The 22,695-nt window shown below is 43.2% G+C and overlaps 1 protein-coding gene across 1 annotated transcript in view; it reads right to left on the reverse strand.

Moving 5' to 3' along the window:
* APBB1IP (amyloid beta precursor protein binding family B member 1 interacting protein) overlaps window positions 1–4,492 on the reverse strand; it is a 49,381-nt gene extending 44,889 nt beyond the window's left edge. Inside the window, exon 1 of the mRNA XM_053410101.1 lies at window positions 4,031–4,492. The gene's annotated coding sequence lies outside the window, so the exon portion shown is untranslated. The remainder of the gene's footprint in view (window positions 1–4,030) is intronic.
* Window positions 4,493–22,695: the final 18,203 nt, after the last annotated feature.

Genomic DNA, 22,695 nt, shown 5'->3' on the forward strand with positions numbered 1-22,695 from the left:
CTTCTTTCTTTTCTGCTCCAGGATAATGTTCAACGCTGACAAAGCAGGAAATAAGCAATCAAGGTTTTGTAATATCTTTACTCAATTGTACTGAGGCCACAAGTGTTGCTTATGCTTTTCCATTCTAAATCCAATACAATCCATGCCTCGTGGAAAAGGACTATGAAAATATTTTTCTTTGGAGTTAGCAATCTTATAGAAAAATACCAAGGTGCTAAAAGCCAGGTAGTAGGTTCTGCAAATTTGTGTCTCTCTCACACAGTACATGACTGGTGAACTGAACTGAGTCCAGCTTCGTGGGTCAGTGACAAGCCACATGCTTTGCTTGCAGAAGGTCTTAAATTCAATCCCTGGCACCTGCACTTTTTTAACAGAAGGAGGACAATGTTTGCTAGATGGACAGTCTTTCTATATGCCTATGACTTTTAGATACCAGTCCAGGAAACTTCTATGCAGATGTGCCCCATAGCTGAATGGTTTTTCCAGGTCTTCAATACAGGTAGTTCCAATTGTGTACTTTTGCAAAAGGTGGGGAAACATTGTTTGTTCGCTAGATGCTCTGCTTGAACTTCATCAGTGTGGGACAATTGACTTAACTGGTTGTTATTACAATATACATACGATCTGTGAACAGTTATACATATGAGGTAGTTGTATGTGGGTTTGTGTGTGCTGTGTTTATATGTGTGTAGCATGTGTTTTGTAAACCATCAAGAGGTATTATTACAACCAAGCAACATATACATTTTCTTAGATAGACAGATAGCTACATAGATAATGGGAACAGGGTAGAGTAGAAGTACCGGTAGTTGTTCTCTTGAATACAGTGTTTCTGTGGTGATCTGAAATAAGAGAATAGCTCTTATGCCCTCAAAGGAAAAGGGGCAGTCCCTTTTTTATTTTTATGTCCAAATACATACATAAGTATATAAACCACATGTCTGAAATAGTACAGGAGAGCAATCCTGTAGCCATTTGGACTCTTCCAGTGACCTCAAATATTCTCTGCAGTGAGGAAGGAAATGGGAAAAGCCTCCCCATTTTCTCTTTGCTCACAAATCCTGTCTTAAAGGTGTATTTGTGCATGAATAGGGTGAGTCTGTGACCTGGATTTAGGAACTATTTAGCATCTCAAAAGGAATGGCCAGGCTGCCCAGGTAAAGCAATCAAGTGACCACTACAGTGGTACCTCAGGTTACAGACGCTTCAGGTTATGTGATTTCGGGTTGCGCACCGCGCTGAAACTGGAAATACCGAAACGGGTTACTTCTGGGTTTCAGTGCTCACACATGCGCAGAAGCACTAAATTGCACTTTGCGCACAAACGCCAAATTGCAACCCGCACGTGCGCAAATGCAACAGGTTGCAAACGCTGCAGGTTGCGAACGTGCCTCCCGCACGGATGACATTCACAACCTGAGGTTCCACTGTATCAGTATCTTGCCAGACAGCATTTCTGTTGTAGACTGCCCCCGTGATGTATTTCTGCTGTAGCCTGCCTCCTGTGATGTAGGTATGATGTTTTGGGGGGTGGTCTTGAGCTACGGGGTGGGCAATTTCAAAAGTCGATATAAGGACTTGCACACCATTGTTCTGGGTCCCTCCTGCCTCCTGTGTGTGGTTGTGAGCACCCTGTTGCCTTGCTTCTCAAGATTCTCTCGATGGCCTCTGTTATTTTCTCCTTCCGATAGGCACTCTATATGGGCACATCGATACCCCATAAGGTAAAATGAGCAGTATTTTTCTTATAACACTTTATAATAAGAAAACTCTGCTTGTTCTTTTTTACACAGCTTTTTTTAAAAGAAACTTTAGGTGTGGTAAGTCAACACTGTGGTTCTTCCCCTTGTGTCGCAAGAAGGTTTGCTATTCCGGCCTCTACCAGCGATTGCAAATTTCTGTGGCAGGAAGTTTTGCAGAGCTGGCAAAACCACTGTAGAGAACTGAGAATGCTGAGAGGGGTAGAGAAAGGAGCATACAAAATCTTTACAAACCAGCCTCAGAAGAGAGGTTGTTATGAGGAAACTGAGCCGCCTTTTCAACCCTTCTCCACCTATATACCCAAACAACTTTCAAATTAGATTCTTAAGCACAACTGAATTTTTAAAATCAGAAACACCTAGCAATGCTGACTGAAAGCCAATTATCAGAGTTTTCAGGAGGCGGGGGGGGGGGAGAGGAAAAAGGAGGGGTAAAGAAAAACTGTCCCTGTACACCTGAGGAAAAACACTCAAGACATGTCCAGAAATCTATTTGTTTAAAATATGTTACACAGCCTGTGCCAAGCCTCAAAAGGTGACCTGCAATGCCCAATAAGACCCTTCCAAATCAATGAAAATCCACCCAACCACACAATGCCATAAAACAAAACAGCAGCCGCATACTGTTACTGATATTATTGATATTCTCTGGACACAGTACCTATAAGACACAGATAAAAAGAAATTTCTATCCTACAATAAATTTTCTTTAGTGGACCTAGGGAAAGGAGCGGACTTTTTAAAGACTGTCATTGTTTTTGGTGTGTATTTTTCATATATACGGTATTCAATTTTTTAAAAAAATAGCATGATGGTTGTTGAGTGAATGGTCTAGAATGATCCTGGAAAATGCTCGTTTTCATCTCTAGCCAAGGATGAGGGAGAAAAAATCACCCTCGGAGCATTACATTGTATATGAACCCCTGTTCCCCCAAAAGAAAGGTGGAAACTCACAGGGTGCAGGAGACAGCCACAAACTTTTTCTGACTTTTAATTTCCTGCTCCTCCTCACTCAAATCCATTTTTTCTGGTGAAGGAAAGAGCCTCTCTGCCTGTTAGGTCCAGCTGCCTTTAGGGCTATGGTTTCCAACGGGGGGAGGGCAATTTGATTTTTAAGGGGGGTAATTTGAGAATGAGTTATTAACAGTTAATGCCCTTTTAGGTTTCCTCCACGTGAATTGGAGTTTACCTTTTGAATAATAAGAATTATGTCACAGTAAAGGTAAAGGGACCCCTGACCATTAGGTCCAGTCGTGACCGACTCTGGGGTTGCGGCGCTCATCTTGCTTTATTGGCTGAGGGAGCCAGCGTACATGACTAAGCTGCTTCTGGCGAACCAGAGCAGCGCATGGAAACGCCATTTACCTTCCCGCCGGAGCAGTACCTATTTATCTACTTGCACTTTGACGTGCTTTCGAAGTGTTAGGTTGGCAGGAGCAGGGACCGAGCAACGGGAGCTCACCCCGTCATGGGGATTCGAACCGCCGACCTTCTGATTGGCAAGCCCTAGGCTCTGTGGTTTAACCCACAGCACCACCCACGTCCCCATGTCACAGTAGTAGTAGTAGTAGTAGTAGTAGTAATAATAATAATAATAATAATAATAATAATAATAATAATAATTTTGTTTGTTTGTTTGTTTGTTTGTTTATACATACATACATACATACATACATACATACATACATACATAACCTGCCCATCTGGCTGGGTTTCCCGAGCCACTCTGGGCGGCTTCCAACAAAATATTTAAATAAAATACAGTGGTACCTTGGGTTAAGTACTTAATTCGTTCTGGAGGTCCGTTCTTAACCTGAAACCGTTCTTAACCTGAAGCACCACTTTAGCTAATGGAGCCTCCTGCAGCTGCCGGGACGCTGGAGCACGATTTCTGTTCTCATCCTGAAGCAAAGTTCTTAACCCGAGGTACTATTTCTGGGTTAGCGGAGTCTGTAACCTGAAGCGCCTGTAACCTGAAGCGTATGTAACCCGAAGTACCACTGTACAATAAAACGGGGGGGGGGGGATCAGGATTTTAGAGGTGCTTAGGTAGGGCATGGTCAAAAAAGGGTTGGGAACCACTGCTTTAGGAACGAGTCTTCTCAGCTTCGCCCTTGACCCCACGACTAATAACATTTATGTCCCCCCTCCTAACAAGGGGCTCACTGCCCCAAACCCAACCCAACCCACTCTGCTGCGATAGGAGGGAGGGGAAATGCAGTTCCAGTCTATGCGCCCCACAGAAGCCCCGGAAGCCCCCCGAGGCTTACCTTGGCTGCTTTCCTTGGCCTGCCCGGCGTCCAGGCGAGGCGAGAAGGGTCAAGGAAGCGCGCGCAGGGACTACACGGGTGACTCACGCAGGCAAGGCAAGCAGGCAACCCGTGGGGCGAGCCCGCCTCTGCTCAGCTCCCGCCAGCTCCTCTCCGGCGAAGGAAGTGGCTCCGGGGCGGCCAAGTGGGCGCTGCTGGGCCTCTCACAAGCACGAGGCTGAGAGGAAGGGCTGGCCTCCGAGGTGAAGGGAAACTTCCCCGGGCGACTCGTGGAACGAAAGGAGGGGAAGGAAGCCTTCTCTAGATTTAAAGAAGAAGGAAGGGAAGGAGGAACCTTCTCAGGAAGCAAGCAGCAGTCACCCTTAAAAACAAAAACCACTACTGTTAAGACTCAACCGTGTTTTATTCTTGCTCGCTTCCTGGATGTCGGACACTCCAAAGGGCTCACGGGTGCATGTGGATTGTGAGGGGGAAGCGCTGTTCTCAACCACCATACATTCCTCCTGGGTGAAAAGTAACCTTCGCCCAAATAACTCCATGCCTGGCTGCTTGTAACTTGTGGCCCAATTTTGTTTTCTCTCTCCCTGTTTTGTTTGAATTCTACCTGCCCTCCTCATGAATGGATTGCTGAAAGAGGCAAGCATAGGGGGTGGGGGTCTGGGAGATGCCTTAAGCATCATTTTAGCTGTTTTGAGATGTTTGCACAGGATCTATTCACACAACCCATTTTTAGCATAAACCCAGTATTTAGGTTTAACTTCTATCCCGGACCCTCCAAAATTAAATAACTGAGTGGGAATAAGTGCATTCAAATTGCAACTCTTATTAACACTACAGCCAGTTCCATATATTGGGGTGGGGTTATGTGCAGGCAGGGGAGTTAGTTATTCTTGCATCACCTGCTCTGTTAGAATAAGTGATGCAAATACCCAGTTTCCATCTGCAAAATGCTGGAGGGAATGTTACTTTCCACTTGCAATGCATCATACGTCTCTAGTCTCCCATCTCCATATCTCTCCCTCTATCACAGGCTTCCTCAACCTCAGCTCTCCAGATGTTTTGAGACGACAATTCCCATCATCCCTAACCACTGGTCCTGCTAGCTAGGGATCATGGGAGTTGTAGGCCAAAAACATCTGGAGGGCTGAGGTTGAGGAAGCCTGCTCTATCATACAGTCACACTCACACCTCTGCCTTTCAGAAGGATAAGCAGTGTTTGACCTATGGGGAGAACTACCCCAATTTTTTTTTCTTCTTTAGCATTTTTAATATCTCAGATGTGTTCCAGTAACATTAACATAAATCTTGAGGGATTTTTTGTTCTCTAAAGGGGATTCCCCATGCATGTGGATGTGGGGAACTTACAAACTCTTACATTTCAAAGTGGGTGTTGCTTCTTACACATGTAGTGCAACTGTGAGGTGACCCCGGCCATGGATTATTTGTGAACACAAGCATGGGCTGATAGTGGCCCACTTTAAATGGCATGCCACCCTCTGCACAGATAAGTTTCCTTTTACATTCAGCTCTGCTTTTTAATCCAGTGAAGAAGGCAATAGCAGATTTATAAAAAGAGAAGTGCTGGGCTGAGCTTAAGCTTGCCTGGAAACTGCGTTTTCTAACATGGAAGTATTGAAAAAATTCCAGATGAAAACAATGAGTTGCAGTTACACAGTGGGAAGGGGAAATAGACCCTAAGCATATTCAAAGGAACTTCCTCTTAACATCACATGGCTCAAATTAAACTCTGCCAACTGGCTTTCATTCATCCAACCTTAGCACAAAAATTTTCGGGGGGCTTGCCTCTGGAAATCAAGGTATCTTTGATCACCTCCTAAGGTGCTTCCAGACTGAGGTTTATTGTGGAATTAGTACTGCTCATGCACCCAAATATTTCACACTGTCCACATGATGTTATACCTATACTTTTTGTTACACTTAATCCAGATTTCCTCTTACCATGGAAAATCCATTAACTAAAAATAACTTGTTACACATTCATAGTCACTGCAGCTGTGGAAGCTCATTGGCACATGTGTGTGTGTGTGTGTGTGTGTGTGTGTGTGTAATCATATGTGTGATGATGTTTCAGTGAGTGGTCCCTATCATTGCATCCCTACTTTCGCTTGCTCCCCACTCCCCTAGCACAACCTAGCCATTTTGTTTCCAGCTGCTCAAACAATGCAAGTGTGCCTATTTGCACAGATTGCTACATGCTGAAGGTCCATTTTTCAACAGCCCAGTTCAGAGGAATTATGTGGCAAGGGTAAGGATAGCGTAGCAGACACCAGAGTAGGCATGCGTAGGCACACAATATCAACTCACCCTCAACTCACTGATAGTTAGAAAGACAAAGGCCAGAGTGGAGGGTTGAGTTATATGAGCTAGAAGCTGGAAGCAAGAAGTAGGCTGGGAAACCAGGAGTCAGAGCCATGCCTGATTTCTACTTGAATCCAAGGTTGTAGCTATGGGAGAAGCAAGATCATCTTGGGGTGTTAATGCTGTGAACTCCTCCATCATAGGTTGTATATCTGTGTAAATAAACCATTTATCATAAGGACACTACAGTCTCTGCTGTACCTCATTCCGGGTAAGCAACTGTAACCCCTGGAATTTTGCACCGCTCGGAGCTTGGAGTGGCGGGAAACAATATCATCATATGAGGTTAGGGGGGAGACAATTGGGGAGAGAAAAAAGGGGGTAATGATATTTCATTCTTTTGCTTAGTGTATGTGCAGAGGTTTTGCTTCAACTTCATGAGGATAGGTTCTTTATTTGTCTGTTTGTTTTTGACATCAATGTCTCACACCAAATGTAACCGACCTGTAGAAAGGACTCTTGGAATTGAAATCAGAGACATTGTATGTACCCTTACTATTCATGAAAATATTTCAATAAAAACATTTAAAAAAACACCAGTAGCATCAGATGACTTATTTTTTTCAAATCAGATCAAAGTTGGTTTGAGGGAAGATGCATCACAAGGCAGTATTTCACAGGAGAGATGTGATTTGTGCCTAGCATCACATGTGCAGCGGTAGGAGCACAATGGATGCAGGGAAAATGGGAGTTTTGTATACAGCCTGCTTTCAAACTGTGATGCAAATGGAAAGCACCAATAAAGGAACACCACCTGCAAAAGTGGAACAAAGTCACAATGGCTGTTAGCAAATTACTTAACTCGGATTAATTGGATTGAACAAACAAATAAATGTTAATACATCTTCTGGGGGTGTTATAAAAAAGGCACATGGGGAAGTAAAGCTGAGAGATATACCACTGGGACAAACTTATTCAAAATGCTTTATTGCCCTCTTTTAGAAAAATAGTCCCCTTGCCAGTTTACTATTATTTCTCTTTCCAGAGGCCAAACCAAACAATCTCCCAGCTGAACTATCTGATTAGAAAAATATATCTAGAAGAGAAGGAGAATAACTGCTTTTTGGCTTATTCCCAAAAGCATCTGGAGTATTTGAAGTGAATGATATGCAATTATTGCCAGGACTTTTTAGCCTGCACATAAATTATATAAAGAAAAAGCTTTTGATAGCTTAAAGTCAATCACTGAAATTCTAATCTGTTTTTCGCGTGACCAAAATAATGTCCTGGAGTCTCATGCTAGGATGGAAACCACACTAAAACAATAAACCCTGAACCATAAATACCACACAGCTTGGAGCAAAGATAAATGTAAACTGTTTACAGAGGGTCTTTGAGAGCCCATCAGATTATGGAGCATGTCTCCTTGCAGTGGAAGCCTTTAAATTCTTGCAGATTTTTTCATCATCAACATCATCAAATCTTTATTGCATTAGCATACAGCCATAGCAGGATAAGACAAAAATGCTAGAGAGAAGCAACCTAACAAAATTCAAAACGATATTACTGGCATTGTGACATTTAAATTACCCTAAAACAATAATGTAAAAATTTAGTTGCCAGCGCCGGGAATCTAAAATGCAGATGTATATAAAACATATAATGGCCCCAAAATAGGCTCGGCACATTAGGTTAAAAAGGTAATACAAAGAATTAAAACAGGTCCAGGTCTGGGACACACTACCCAGTCAGTGTAGCCCTAAGTTTCAAAGCCTGCACTATAAAGATTGCCACCCCACGTGAAATTTGGGGATTTGCGTCCACAAGAAGTGATTTCAAACAGTCTTCCTTAGATGTGATGGTGGGCAGGATCAAGAGGAGGAGCTTAGTTCTTATTAGCTCATAAATAGGGCAGTAGAAAAAGAAGTGTATGAAGTCCTCTACTTCATTCATTGTGCATGGACATAGACGCTGAGTAATGGGGGTCTTAAAGTAAATCCCCTGCAAGAAGGCCCAGATTTTTTCATTAGCAACCAAAGAAGCGGAATCTCTCACAGAGCACAGAATGACAAAGGGGGGAAAGGTATTTTTCTTTATGATGTTTTGGTCCAATAAAGGATATCACTTTACCTGGTGCATGTTTTTTTTAAAAAAATTGTCTGACAGTCATTTGAAAGAAGTTAATATGAAACATCTTGGATGCAATCACATTTACATGAATTTACATAGGTCATCTAAGTATTATCCAGTGAATGCAATTTGAATGAGACTTGGAAGCCCCAGATCAAGCCAATTCAGCACTGGGATCTGAACCACTGAATAAGTTCAAAGCTAGATTTAACCTGGCTGCAATCTGCCAAGCAAACCCCATTCAGCACCATGGAACTTGCATCTGGGTACATAGGCACAGCATTGTGTTGTAACATTTGGACGCACCTGGGGCTGCTAACTGCTACCCCTTTTCATTTTTCTTTTGTCCTTACTGCCTTACCGTCCCCCACTCCCTGCCCTAGTCTGTCACCACGGCCATCTAAAATACATGTTGCATGTGTCAAAGTTACAGGGTTTGAGATAAAAAAAAATGTCACCCCTTGACGGGATTAGCACAGAAACAGGGAATCTTGATCTCAAAGCTTTATAGACAAGATTCCAAAAGGTTCAGTGCAATAAAACCACTCAACAAAATCTTTATCCAACAATTAAAACCCTGTTGTATAACATTAATGAATTCACATTGTGTGTTGCAGAATCCTGGCTGCTGTCTCCATCTTTTTAAAAAATATTTTTTATTTGATTTTACATATAAAAAGTTATCACATTACCAAATACCGTATTTTTTGCACCATAACACTCACTTTTTCCTCCTAGAAAGTAAGGGGAAATGTCTTTGCGTGTTATGGAGGGAATGCCTACGGGTGGCATGCCTACGGATTTTCCTCCTCTAAAAACTACGTGCGTGTTATGGTTGGGTGCGTGTTATAGAGCGAAAAATACGGGTATATAACCATATGTAGAATTTTCTCTGAATCCCTTGACTTCCCACCATTCCCTCCATGGGTTCCATTGTCAGCATTTTCAGCTGCATATTATTACCTAACCCATATTTTATATCTTTCCAAGCTATCCATTGTATTTGTTACATTACAAGTGATGTTAAAATCCTGATAATGTTTTCATCTGCTTACAGTGGTCTCCTAAATAAATAATAAATTTTCCCCATTCTTTCTTAAAGTTATTGTCTTCTTGGTTCCTGAGCTTTCTGGTCAGTTTTGCCATTTCGGCATAGTCCAACAGCTTAGTTTGCCATTTCTCTCTCATGGGGACTTTGCCTTCTTTCCATCTTTGGGCTAGTAGCATCCGTGAGGCTGTTGTCGCGTACATAAAAAGTCTTTCCTGCTCCTTTAGGATGTCGGTACCTGCAATTCCTAATAGAAAAGCTTCTGGTTGTGTTTTTTTTAAACGAAAATTATTTTAAACATCCCCCCCTCAATTCATTATATATCATTTCCCAGAAAGCTTTCATTACCTTACATGACCACCACATATGATAAAAGGTACCTTCTTTCTCTTTACATTTCCAGCAGGTATTTGTACTTGTCTTATAAGTTTTTGGAAGGGACATGGGTGGCGCTGTGGGTTAAACCACAGAGCCTAGGACTTGCTGATCAGAAGGTTGGCAGTTCGAATCCCCGTGACGGGGTGAGCTCCCATTGCTCGGTCCCTGCTCCTGCCAACCTAGCAGTTCGAAAGCATGTCAAAGTGCAAGTAGATAAAGAGGTACCACTCTAGCGGGAAGGTAAACGGCGTTTCCGTGCGCTGCTCTGGTTCGCCAGAAGCGGCTTAGTCATGCTGGCCACATCACCCGGAAGCTGTATGCCGGCTCCCTTGGCCAATAAAGTGAGATGAGCACCGCAACCCCAGAGTCGGCCACAACTGGACCTAACGGTCAGGGGGTCCCTTTACCTTTAACTTTTATAAATTTTTGCTAACTTACCGGGAGTCAAATACCACTGACATCTTTACAGTGGTACCTCGGGTTACAGACGCTTCAGGTTACAGACTCCATTAACCCAGAAATAGTACCTCAAGTTAAGAACTTTGCTTCAGGATGAGAACAGAAATCAGACTCCAGCGGTGCGGCGGCAGTGGGAGGCTCCATTAGCTAAAGTGGTGCTTCAGGTTAAGAACAGTTTCAGGTTAAGAACGGACCTCTGGAACAAATCAAGTTCTTAACCCGAGGTACCACTGTATCTCCATCCTGGGCAGACATTAGGAAGGCTGACTTACATTCATCCGACTGCTGGTGATAGGAAAACCTCTGACCTGGGGGCAGATTGTGGTCCTCTGTCTGACCCCTAGGGCTCTCCCACCAAGCTATGCTCCCTCTCCAGACCACACCAGCATCAGCCCTGTTCTGCTAACCTCAAGTGCTTTCACTTGGTGTGAATGTGTGCCCTAGACCAGGGATAACGCCTGTGGCATACCTTGATAGTCAGATGGGAGAGGGAGTAGACTATGCCAAAATCTCGGGCTTCTAGCACAGCTGAAATGTAGCCTACAGTACACAGCTGAGAATCACCTTGTTTCCCACCCACTTTTGCCTCTCGCTCCCTTCACCTGTGGGATGTGCTCCCCAGAAGGTTACTTCCAAGGGAATTTGGTCCTCAGGTTGAAAAACATTCCCTACCCCTGGGATTAGGAGCTGGAGCTAGTTCTGAACTGCAGTTTAGGAGAAATCTGGCAAACAATGGGTGGGATTTGTTGGGGCCACAAGCTGAATGTGAAACCGACCCTTAATTAATTAATTAAACCCCACCCATCTGGCTGAGTTTCCCCAGCTACTCTGGGCGGCTCCCAATCAAGTGTTAAAAACAATACAGCATTAAATATTAAAAACTTCCCTAAACAAGGCTGCCTTCAGATGTCTTTTAAAGATAAGATAGCTGCTTATTTCCTTCACATCTGAAGGGAGGGTGTTCCACAGGGCGGGCGCCACTACCGAGAAGGCCCTCTGGTTCCCTGGAACCTCACTTCTCGCAATGAGGGAACCGCCAGAAGGCCCTCGGCGCTGGATCTCAATGTCCGGGCTGAACGATGGGGGTGGAGACGCTCCTTCAGGTATACAGGACCGAGGCCGTTTAGGGCTTTAAAAGTCAGCACCAACACTTTGAATTGTGCTCAGAAACGTACTGGGAGCCAATGCAGATCTCTCAGGACCCATGTTATGTGGTCCCGGCGGCAACTCCCAGTCACCAGTATAGGCCCTGATGACTTTCTTGATCTTTACTGGTCAAAAGGTAGTTCTATTAATTGGTCTTCAAAGATTTTGGTGACAGTAATGCAGAAAGTCAAAATAAATTTAAGGAAAGAACTCCTGGGCAGCAAGTTCTTTTCATGTAATTGACATCACTTAACTTTCCCATGCTGCCACCACCTCAAAGGCTCTGCTCCTCCCTGCCCGGAATATATGTGTGTACCTTGTATGTACCTTGCAGATAAGGGGGAGGGGATAAATTAAGAGCATGAGACTCTTAATCTCAGAGTCCTGGGTTCAAGCCCCACCTTAGGCAAAAGATTCCTGCTTTGCAGGGGCTGGACTAAATGACTCTTGTGGCCCCTTCCATCTCTACTATTCTATGACATTACTTCTCCACATGCTTGTATATCGGTGTCATAGTATCAGTTGTGCAGTAGATCTGAAGGGGTCCTCATTCAGAAGGAATGGGGGCTACTTGCTCATGATAAATAGTCTAATGCGCTGTGCAACATGCATGCATATTTCAAATTGGCATGTACTAAAGGCTGTGTGAATTTGCTCTCAAGTGGTTTGTGATTAGGTGCCTTTTTTATTATTATTTTGCAAAGCAGGTATACCACCACATGGAGTCACTGCTTCACTGATTTTTCTTAGTTCCCCATCCCAGCACAAACAGCTGCCGAAAAAGGTGACAGGCAGCCTCAAGAGATATTGTGACATATCATTTTGCAAGTCGTAAAACCATTAGTATACTGTAATGAATAAAGTTGGGGTGGGGGAGAGAAGTAGGAAATATATATTCTAGACATTTTGAAACTGTGGAGAACAATGGTTCTGTTGAAAAAACCTCATTCATCAAGAAGCAATAAATTTGCTGACTAGAAAGTACCATTCTGTTGTCTCACTCTAATGAGGTCTTAGTTACATTACATTGTAAAATGGCTCTGTAGAAATAAATATTAAAGAATAAGATGAAAGGGGAGGATTAAAGATGAGGAATGTTGACTTCTGTAATAGGAATTGTATACTGTATACAGAAAGCACTGGCTAGATCATGAAGTCACTGAAATTTAGAAGCAGGAGGGCAGGGGGAATAGCTTGTTACTTGAGTTTCTGTTGGTACAAAAATATAGAGAGAAAGGAGATGCCAAGATCCAGGTTTGGAGCAAGTACTTTTTGGTGAGAGAACCCCAGCAGAGATTTAAAATCACAAAATATGCAGCAAATAAAGCATGGAAATATAGGCTGTTAGACCTTTAATACACACCCTTCCAAGTCCCTTCCAAAGTTTCCCCCTTCCCCCAGCATAGGAAAAGGCCACATATTTGGTACGTTAAAAATGGCTTTAGTTAAAAACTCTTCAAAGGTCTGGGTCATGTGCTTTCTCCTACATAAGTCAGAAAAGTTGCACAGGCAGTGAAACTTAGCTTAGTTAAAAGGTAAAGGTAAAGGGACCCCTGACCGTTAGGTCCAGTCGTGACCGACTCTGGGGTTGCAGCGCTCATCTCACTTTACTGGCCGAGAGAGCTAGTGTACAGCTTCCGGGTCATGTGGCCAGCATGACTAAGCTGCTTCTGCTTCCAAGCAGCGCACGGAAACGCCGGAGCGTTTATCTACTTGCACTTTGACGTGCTTTCGAACTGCTAGGTTGGCAGGAGCAGGGACTGAGCAATGGGAGCTCACCCCGTCACGGGGATTCGAACCACTGACCTTCTGATCGGCAAGTCCTAGCCTCTGTGGTTTAACCCACAGCGCCACTTGTGTCCTAAACCATAAAAGTTCCTAGATTATTGCTATAGGAACTCAAAAGTGGCTGGTAAGAGCCATGAAGCTAAGCTGGAGAAAACAGCTTAAACCACTTCACACACTGAGCTTCTCAAATAGACTAGTGGGGTGAACAATAGGCTTGTTCACCTATTTCTTCCAACAGTTTCTGGTATCAACCCCTTAATTTGTTGATTAGATTTAAGCATGTTGGTTATATGAGGCTGGTTATCCCAAAACTTCAGGGAAAGAAACATGAGTCTCATGGGTAGGTAGTAAAAAGTGTGACAAATGCTGACCTTTGGCAACCCTTAGTGCTCTGTCCCACAGCACAGCATGGCTAATATTGGGATAACTGGGTCAATTACCTATTGAAACCCTTTTTTATGCAGAGTAAGCAATATTTGGCTAGTGAATCTTGTTTAGAGAGTAGGCTTTACCTGTTGCATCCACAAACACAGAGATGGTTGTAGGTATGGGAATAATAAGGTTGTTTATTGCATTATAGAAATTGTAGAAAAGTTTCTAGTTCTAGTTTAACTAGACTAGAGAAGCACAAGGCAGCCATGCTTGTGCCTTTGTTCTCTCACAGGATACTCATCTTGAGGTCCAAGAGAGAGAGAAGAGTAAGGAGGAGGAGTAAGTTGTAAACAAGACGCAAAATCAAAGATGCAAAGCCCAAATCAGTATTAGCAGGCTCTGAGTTGGGGGTGAAAGGTCTGATGGAAAGAGGCTGCTGCACCATTTGCCATCAGTTTTCTTCTAAAAATCATCCTCTCACTGTTGACTTTTCACCTTGTGTTATACAGTGGTACCTCACGTTACATACGCTTCAGGTTACAGACTCCGCTAAGCCAGAAATATTGCTTCAGGTTAAGAACTTTGCTTCAGGATGAGAACAGAAATCATGCTCTGGCGGTGCAGCGGCAGCAGGAGGCCCCATTAGCTAAAGTGGTGCTTCAGGTTAAGAACAGTTTCAGGTTAAGAACAGGCCTCCAGAACGAATTAAGTACGTAACCAGAGGTACCACTGTATAAGTGTACGTGGCTGTGTACACCCTCTCCTTCACTCTGCATCTAGTGTGCTCCCACCGCTGGTGTGGGAAGTGATGTATGCACGATACCAGCCACAATCCATATCTATCTTGTGTCTTTCCTGTTGTTGCTGTTATGACATCCCGTGCTTTTATTGCATTCCCACCACTAACCAGCTTCTATCTAAACTGAGAAAAATAACAAGCTAGTTGATTTTTAAGGCAGCAATGGGTTACATAGCATGTGTCCATTATTAATTAATTTATATACAATTTACTTGCCAAAATGGCTTCCAAGCAGTTTACAAGTGTCAAACCGATTATAAATACATATCCACACATTGTTAAAATAAAACAGCTTCACTGAAACATTTAAATATCCATAATTACTGAAGTGTAGGTGGGTTCCACGAGGAAAGACACAGTGATTAACAGCAAGAACCTTTATTGAACTAACAGAGCTGGACAACAGGGGCAAAGCCACTGCTTATTTACATTTCTGAAAGCCTGGGCCACTCCCACTCCAAACGTGATTGGCTGCCTAAACTTCCAAGCTGTGAATCATGACTCAGAGTTTAAGGGCCAATGGCAGAGGCCCAAATCCTGAAATGTTCTGTGACTGGATATCATGTATTCAATCAGAAAAACAGGGGCTCAGAATCCTTAGTCCAGACTCAAGCTCAGGCAAACACAGACCACTGAATACATAACAATTGCCATGTACAATAAAGCGAAGGCCATTAAAACAGCATAACAATTATGTACCAGGAACATAAGACGCTGCTTCATAAGGAACTAGACATTGATCTACCTCGCTCAGGACTCAGCCACACCTCTGTTTGCCCCGCTGCTTTCTGCTGTGGAAACCTGTGATTTAGCACTGAACTGGAACAAACAGCAAGCGAGTTTCCCATGGATTGCTGTTTCTTCTGATTTGACACTAAAGAGCAGGTTTCCCCAAGGGAAAGCAGTGGGGTAGAGGCAAAACCTCTCAGACCCATGGCTAGAAAGCATGGGAGAAGCAGGAAACCACTCAGGCCCCCATGCATTCTAGACACAGGGCAAGCCTTCAGCATTGCCTACAGTGTAGACCATTTGGTAGACCAGACTTGGGTCTCCAGCTCTTTTTGGACTACAGTTCCCATCTTCCCTGACCACTGGTCCTGCTAGCTAGGGGTGATGGGAGTTGTAGTCCAAAAACAGCTGGAGACCCATGTTTGGAAAACCCTGGTGTAGACTCTACACTGACTGCCAACAGGATTTCAGACAGGGGTCTATCTCAGACCTGCTTGCAGTTATTGGGGATTGAACCTGGAACAAAACATGTGTTCTGCCACTGAGATCCAGATTTCCCCCAGTGTGTGTGTATGATGGCTTCTGAAGCCTCCTTGAGTGATCGTTTCTCATCCCCTGAGGAAAGAGAGAAGGAAGGTATAGGGTCCCTGTATCTTTTCCACCATCAATGAAAGATCAGCTTGCAGTGGATGATTTATTTTGCAGCTATAAATCATCCCCCCCATGCTGCTCTATGCTGTTTACATGCGAAGACCAACCCCATCAGGCTGTGATTTGGGGTGGAGGAAAGATGTTTGGACAGAAGCTGATTAATGCCTACCACTTTGATTATTCAGCCTCTCTCCAACCAGCCTTCCTCCATGGAGACAAAAAACAATCCAACTCTACCATTCAAACTCCTGTATACTAGTACAGTATACATCCCAGTTTGTGCAGATATGATCTATGATTAATCATACATATTTGCACAATGAGAACTGTCCTAATACTAATAATAATTGTTGGTTCTGAGTTGGTGCTCTTCTTTTCCTTTTCTTTTTTGCCTAGGTTATCTTGAGCCTCTATTCAGTTCTTAAATGCGACATTCCTCTAGGGAAACTGGGATCTCAGCCCAGACTTTGCTATTCATATGGAGTCAATACACGCCCAAATGATTGGAACCAAGTTCAAAAATAATTATGTTGCGTATATGAAAGTCATTTTGCACAAGCATATGGAAGCAAGATGAGAAGGAAAATCTAGACTGGAGGAAAAATATAAAGAGAATAGTGCATTTCATCCAGGAGTAGGATATCTGGGTTTTAGTGGCAAGTCAACTAAGAAATAGTTGATCATGGGTGGGAACTTCTACGATTCTGGCTTTGCACATGAGTATGCTGGTATCAACCAGCTTATTCCAAACAAAACGCCAATACTGGAATGGCTCCAACTCATATCTAAAACAAGAGACTTCTTTTGTTCTTTACTGGTATTTGAGCTAGGGCCATTTTAATCAGAAAGACATTTCCTTTGAAGTTGAAACTGCAATGCAAGTGAGGTGTTGTTCCAACTCCCTAAATGCGTGAGCAAGTAGCTTCAGATGATCAAGGCTGCAATCCTAAACTCACTCGCTAGAAAGCAAGTGCAATTGATTGGTACTTATTTCTGTGCAGAGGACAGCGCTTTCTAGCTAACAAAAGTGTTGCCTTGCCTCCTTATCTGATTTCAAAGTTGAGGAAAATCAGCGGCTGGTGGCAATTTGAGTGTAATCAGTGCTATTTTTCTAGAAAAAGAAGTGTTGGAACTCACCGTGAACACCACCCTCGTGCTCTTAGAATGGCAATGGAGCCCAGCTAAGAGGTGCCCAAACTGAGTTCGGCTGAGTTCCCACTGTGTGTAATGCTCACCTCACTGGTAGTAGTAAGATGTTCCAAGGACACAGCATTGGTATTGGTATTGGTTTCTTTCAGAAGCCTGAATGAAACTTATCACTTTGGGGGAAAAATTATTTATTAGTTTTTGGTATCACAAATGGAATGCAGAATGTATAGGAAAATATCTGACATTAGGCATACTCAGACTAAAATGACTTAAGTGCATTGATTTCAGTGGCTCTGAGTATGACTAACGTTGAATATCACCCCATGAGTACAAAAAATATATAACTTATACAAATGTGAGTTGCAAAATGTGAGAGAAATCACTGAAATATAAACCTTTTGTTGAAATTGAGGCTGACGATGTCCAGAGTAGCTTTGGTGTCACTTTAGGGGAACTGCTGAGAACTAAAACATGTCTAGCTTTCAAATATAACACTTTGCTAGCAAAAATGAAACACCAACTTCATATTTAACAGGCAGAGAATAAAACAATGCATTTGCAGAGCTAACTCTGCACGGCCAATAAAAGTATAGTGTTATGATTCAAACGCTGAATAAAATATAGACCAGATGGCTCCCTACAGTAGATCAACTACAAATCTCTCAGAGATTTAAATCAGAGTCGGGATTGCAAAACTGCCTATCTATCTCTAGGAATCTTTCAAGTTCATTTTCAGTTAAATTATAAATGGTAGCAACACACTTCTTCTATTACGTACTCTTTTATGTACTTCAGTAGGGCAGAATGCTGGATGTTGTAGCATTCTACTGTTTTGTTTTATTCATGTACTGTCATGTACTGAACCATCTACTTTTTGTACAATTGATTTGAACATAAAAAATAATCCAATATATACAAATACTAGAGAGAAACTGAAAAGATGGAATTAAGTTTCACACTGGCACATGGATTTAAATGTGCAAATATCTGAGGACAGAGCAATCACAGTATAGCAAAGATTCGTGCATGCTTTTGCAAATACCATAACCTAGTACAGTCTTACCTACTCTAACTGGTAGCATCTCATCAGGGTCTCAGGTAAAGGTCTTTCCAAGCCACCTGATCTTTCATTGCAGGATGTGAAACCTGTGGCCCTCCAGATATTGCTGGGACTCAAAACTCCCATCAGCCCCAGCCCACACAGCCAATTGTGAGGGCGGATAGGAGGAAGCCCACCTTCAAACAACACCAATCTCAGTGCTTTCCCACTATAAATTTGGGGTTACCTTATATAGGGATAATTCTACAAACTGGGGAAAATCAGGCTCCAAACTGCTTCACTTGGGGTTGTAGATTATTTGTTTTGGTGTGGGTGGGTTAATTTTTACTTTCTCCTCCTCCTCACCATTCCATTTACAGTTATACCTCGGGTTACAAACACTTTGGGTTACAGATTCCGTTAACCCGGAAGTAGTAACTCGGGTTAAGAACTTTACCTCAGGATGAGAACAGAAATCGAGCGCTAAAGTGGTACCTAAGGTTAAGAATGGTTTCAGGTTAAGAACAGACCTCCAGAACGAATTAAGTTCGTAACCAGAGGTACCACTGTATATCCTCAGTGCTTTCATTTCCTTAGTACTTGTAACTATTTATGGCACTCAAGCACATAAATGTTTTTGATCCCTCAGATTTGCACAAAACCAGAAAACTGCACCAGCAAATCATATTAAAAAAAAAAGATTGCACTAGATATTGAGCAGCAACATGAACCTGAAGTGTATGCTAAGAATTTGCAATTCATGTCATTTCATTTCCAGAGGTGCTGGTAAGTATTTCTGATGCAGGAGCATAAATAGATTCCTGCATAGATAGCTATCTATTGATTCCTCATATTTGCAGAAAACCAGAATACTGCACAGGTAACCCACACTGAAGAGAGTGCTGAGGATTTATAATTGCCTGACTGTGTCCTTTTGAACACTACCTGCACAGTGGGTTTAAAAATAAAAAAAACAAGGTGCACACTCACCTATCTCTTTGCATGCCCTGTTGGTACTGAATCTGCATAATAGGGAACAAAATTCAAAAGGGAACACCTACTGGTGGGAACAGAAAAATCCAAAGTGGTTCCTGATATATAAATTCCTATTATGTATGTGTGTGGATTTCTCTTTTAAACCGAAGGAAGTGGCTTAACAGCCAAATAATGCGGAACTGTGGACAAATCCCAATTGCCTCTGGAAGGCCACAGGTACTTAACCCTGTCTGAAAGGGAGAAACCAAGGGCTAAATCTGGGTTCTTTAACTTGCAGACCAACGTTGCACACAGGGCCGGATTTAGGTTTGATGAGGCCCTAAGCTAGTGAAGGTAATGGGGCCCTTTCTATGTCCAGCTGTCCTTTGTCAACAACAAACTGTCGCTGTTTTCTGTGTTGAATATATGCTATATGGTAATTTATGGAGCTAATAGGTATCTAAAGCCATTTGCACATGTTGCCGTGCAACCAGACCATGCAGAATGTAGGCACCCTATATATGGAAATGAGCAAACCAACCAGTCAGTCCATGCAGAATGTAGGTACCCTATATATGGAAATGAGCAAACCAGTGATATTTTAGGGAGCAGGCTAGCAGGCAGGGCCCATTAGTGTGAACTTCCGGGAAGATTCTTTCCCACAGCTAGCCACACTGTTGCTGTATGTAGGTTTTATTTTATTTGCTTTTTATCTTATATTTTGGAAATGCACATCCAGGTTTTTTTCCTCTTTAATTTTTTTGGGGGGTCCCCAAGAGAGTGGGGCCCTAAGTTATAACTTGTTTAGCCAATACGTAAATTCAGCACTGGTTGCACATATTGTTAGACAGGGGTCAGAGTGGCCGGCCGAGGCGGGCTGAGTCCCTTCCTGATGCTGATTGGCTTTGACGCTAATACCGGCGTCACTTTTTGTTTTGACTCGGGGGTGACAGGAGGAGCCTTTCATCTTCGCCCAAACGCGGTTCTTCGCCCTCTCCCTGCAGTCAAGACCTGCGCGCTCCCCAGTTAATTCCGTAACCAGATTCCCATTGTTGCTCTGCCTCCTCCCCCCCCTGAAGCTGCTGCAACCAGGGAGACTAAATCAATCACAACTCACATCTGAACGGCGGAGCCTCCTCCTTCTTGAACCTTTTCCTGCCTCTGCGGCAGCGCGGGATTTAAAGAGTTAAAGGGAGGGTCCTGGGAAACCCGATGCTAATGATGCCTAAAAGAAATGTGGCACTTTAACATTCCCTTCCAGGGTTTCTGAGGAGCAGGTCAGTTTCCCGCCGTGGAGGCAAAACAAACTTTGCCTTCTTCACGCGATCATTGATTCATCTCAGTCCAGATCCAAAGAGCCGAACATTGGATCTCCCCAAAGCTACTGGTTTCGGCTCCATCTGCCCTTTTTTGTTTTTTAAGGTAAGCAGCTCATTTGCTCCCGTAAGACTGGTTGGATCAAATGCTTTAACAGTCAGTTAAAAGTTCATAGGCGAATGTACGCAGCCCAGGCGTGGGGGGTGTCTATATTGTAAGGAGAAAGACTTTTACTGCAGCTTTGCTTCTCCAAATGGGGATAGATCTGCCAGAATAAAGTTATTTTCCCTGAATTCAACGAAGTTGTGCTAAGCGAACCCTTTTGGAGCTTTCTTGAAAGGTTGATGGGAAAGGTAGTTAGGATAATAGAATAAAAATAACAACAATAAGAAAAAAAATATTGCTTGGTATTAAAACCTAACGAGAATTCTTCTTGCAGATGGGCTGTTCTCAGATCTGCTGCATCTGATCTTTTCTGTTTTTCTAAGGCAGATGAATAGAAACGTGTGATATCCTACTAAGTATAGGAATGTGAGGCCTGTAGTAATCAGTGGGGCTTAACTTCCAAAGAACATGTTTAGGATGCGGTTGGGTGGCTGAGAGGAAGTTCCTTCGCTGCTGTGGTTGTTGACTTGGTTTCAACATTTGCGAGACTCCCTTTGGGTTTTATGTTTCACTCTGCCTGTAATGCAAATTTAAAACATTCACGGTCTAAAATGTATGTTTGATTCCCCCACCCCTTCCCTGCCAGCTCTACCCCACCTTAACACCAGAAGAGAAGTTTGAGCCTTTCAGAAGGGATACCTTGGAATACTGTCAATTGATCAACAGTTTGCTTCTGGGCACAGAGGTGCTGCTTCTCATCTTTAAAATTAATTCCGTTCCAGGATCAAGATTTAAAAGCTGTCTTCTTCCATCCAAACCTGACTGTTGTTAGTGAAATCCACTAAGGCAGGGATATGGAACCTGTTGAACTGCAGCTCCCATCATCCCTGACCACATTAGCCATGATGCCTGGGGCTAATGGGAGCTGAGTACTACTGAAGGGACAGAGAGGTCACCCATCCCTGGAGTAAGGTCCTTTTCTGGATTTTCCTGTTAGGATTTTGAGGGGTGAGGGCCTTCTCTGTGGTGGCACCCTTGTGTGGAGCTCCCTCTCTAAGGAAGTTTGTCAGTTGCATTTGTGGACGTAATCCTTGGGGGAAAGACCATAGCTCAGTGGTAGAGCATCTGACTTGCATGCTGAAGGTTCTGGGTTCAATTCCCAGTGTTCTCCAGGCTGAAACAATGCGGAGATGCTGTCAGTTAGTGTTGACAGTGTAGACCAATGGTCTGACTCCGTATAAGGCAGCCTCCTATGTTCCTATCTGGACCCTTTTCCACTAACAACAATGGCTTTCCTAACATTTTATGCTTTGCTGTTTTGTTGTTGTTCTCCGTTTTTAATATCAGTATTGTTTATGGATATTTCTCTCCTCAGGATAAATATGGTATGTCCAATATCCCTTCCTCTATTCTAAGAATCTGGATTTTGTTTTAGGGCATCTGTAAACATTGGTCAGCCTCTGCTCATCAGCCTAGTTAATGTTGTTTCGGAAATCACTGCTAAGGCAGAAGAAATGGTTGTTTTGCCCCTAGCAAGCACAGCTATCGCATCTTGGGGTGGGGTAGGAAAAGCAGTTGTTCTAGACACACACTTCAGTTGGACAGTGACCCTGTGACATCACTGCTGGTGTGGCATAAGGCCCTCTAACCACTATGACACAGTGACTTCTACCATTTTTCCCATGGGCCTTTGCAATAATCCTGAGAGGTAGTAGAGATAACAATGGTTGCCTTTCCCACTGGGATTTGCACTTGGTCCATCCAGACCGAGAATTCGGTCTTAACACACCACTGCTTTCTAGTTTCTAACAGACAGCATCTTTTTAAAAAGCTGTTGTTTTCTTTCTTTGAGCCAATATGCACGTCATGCTAAACGAAAATATGCCTTAGCATGAACGAGCAAACATGCAGGTTCATAGCTGCTGTATTACTCACCAGTTCCTGCTGCTTCCATGATTGAGGTTTGTATTGCTTTGGGGGAAAACTGAAAGTTATAACCAGGGTTTGCTTTTCATTTACCACCTGTGGTTTTTCTGGGGGAGACGAACGTAAGCCTGAGTTTGAACATAAAGCTAAACCAAATCATGGCTTAGACCTGAGTAGACTTGCAGCAGTCGGACTGAGTAAGGTGATCAGTACTGGAGATCTTCACTCCAGGAATCCGCACACTTGCTGGTTCATATTAAGGCAGAGTGCTACCTGCAAATTGGACCTGTATGCCAATGTCCTAAAAGCACAGACTTGGTCTCTCTTTCCTTGCC

The sequence above is a fragment of the Podarcis raffonei genome, chromosome 12 (genome assembly GCF_027172205.1).
Source record: "Podarcis raffonei isolate rPodRaf1 chromosome 12, rPodRaf1.pri, whole genome shotgun sequence".
Classification (NCBI taxonomy): Eukaryota; Metazoa; Chordata; class Lepidosauria; order Squamata; family Lacertidae; genus Podarcis; species Podarcis raffonei.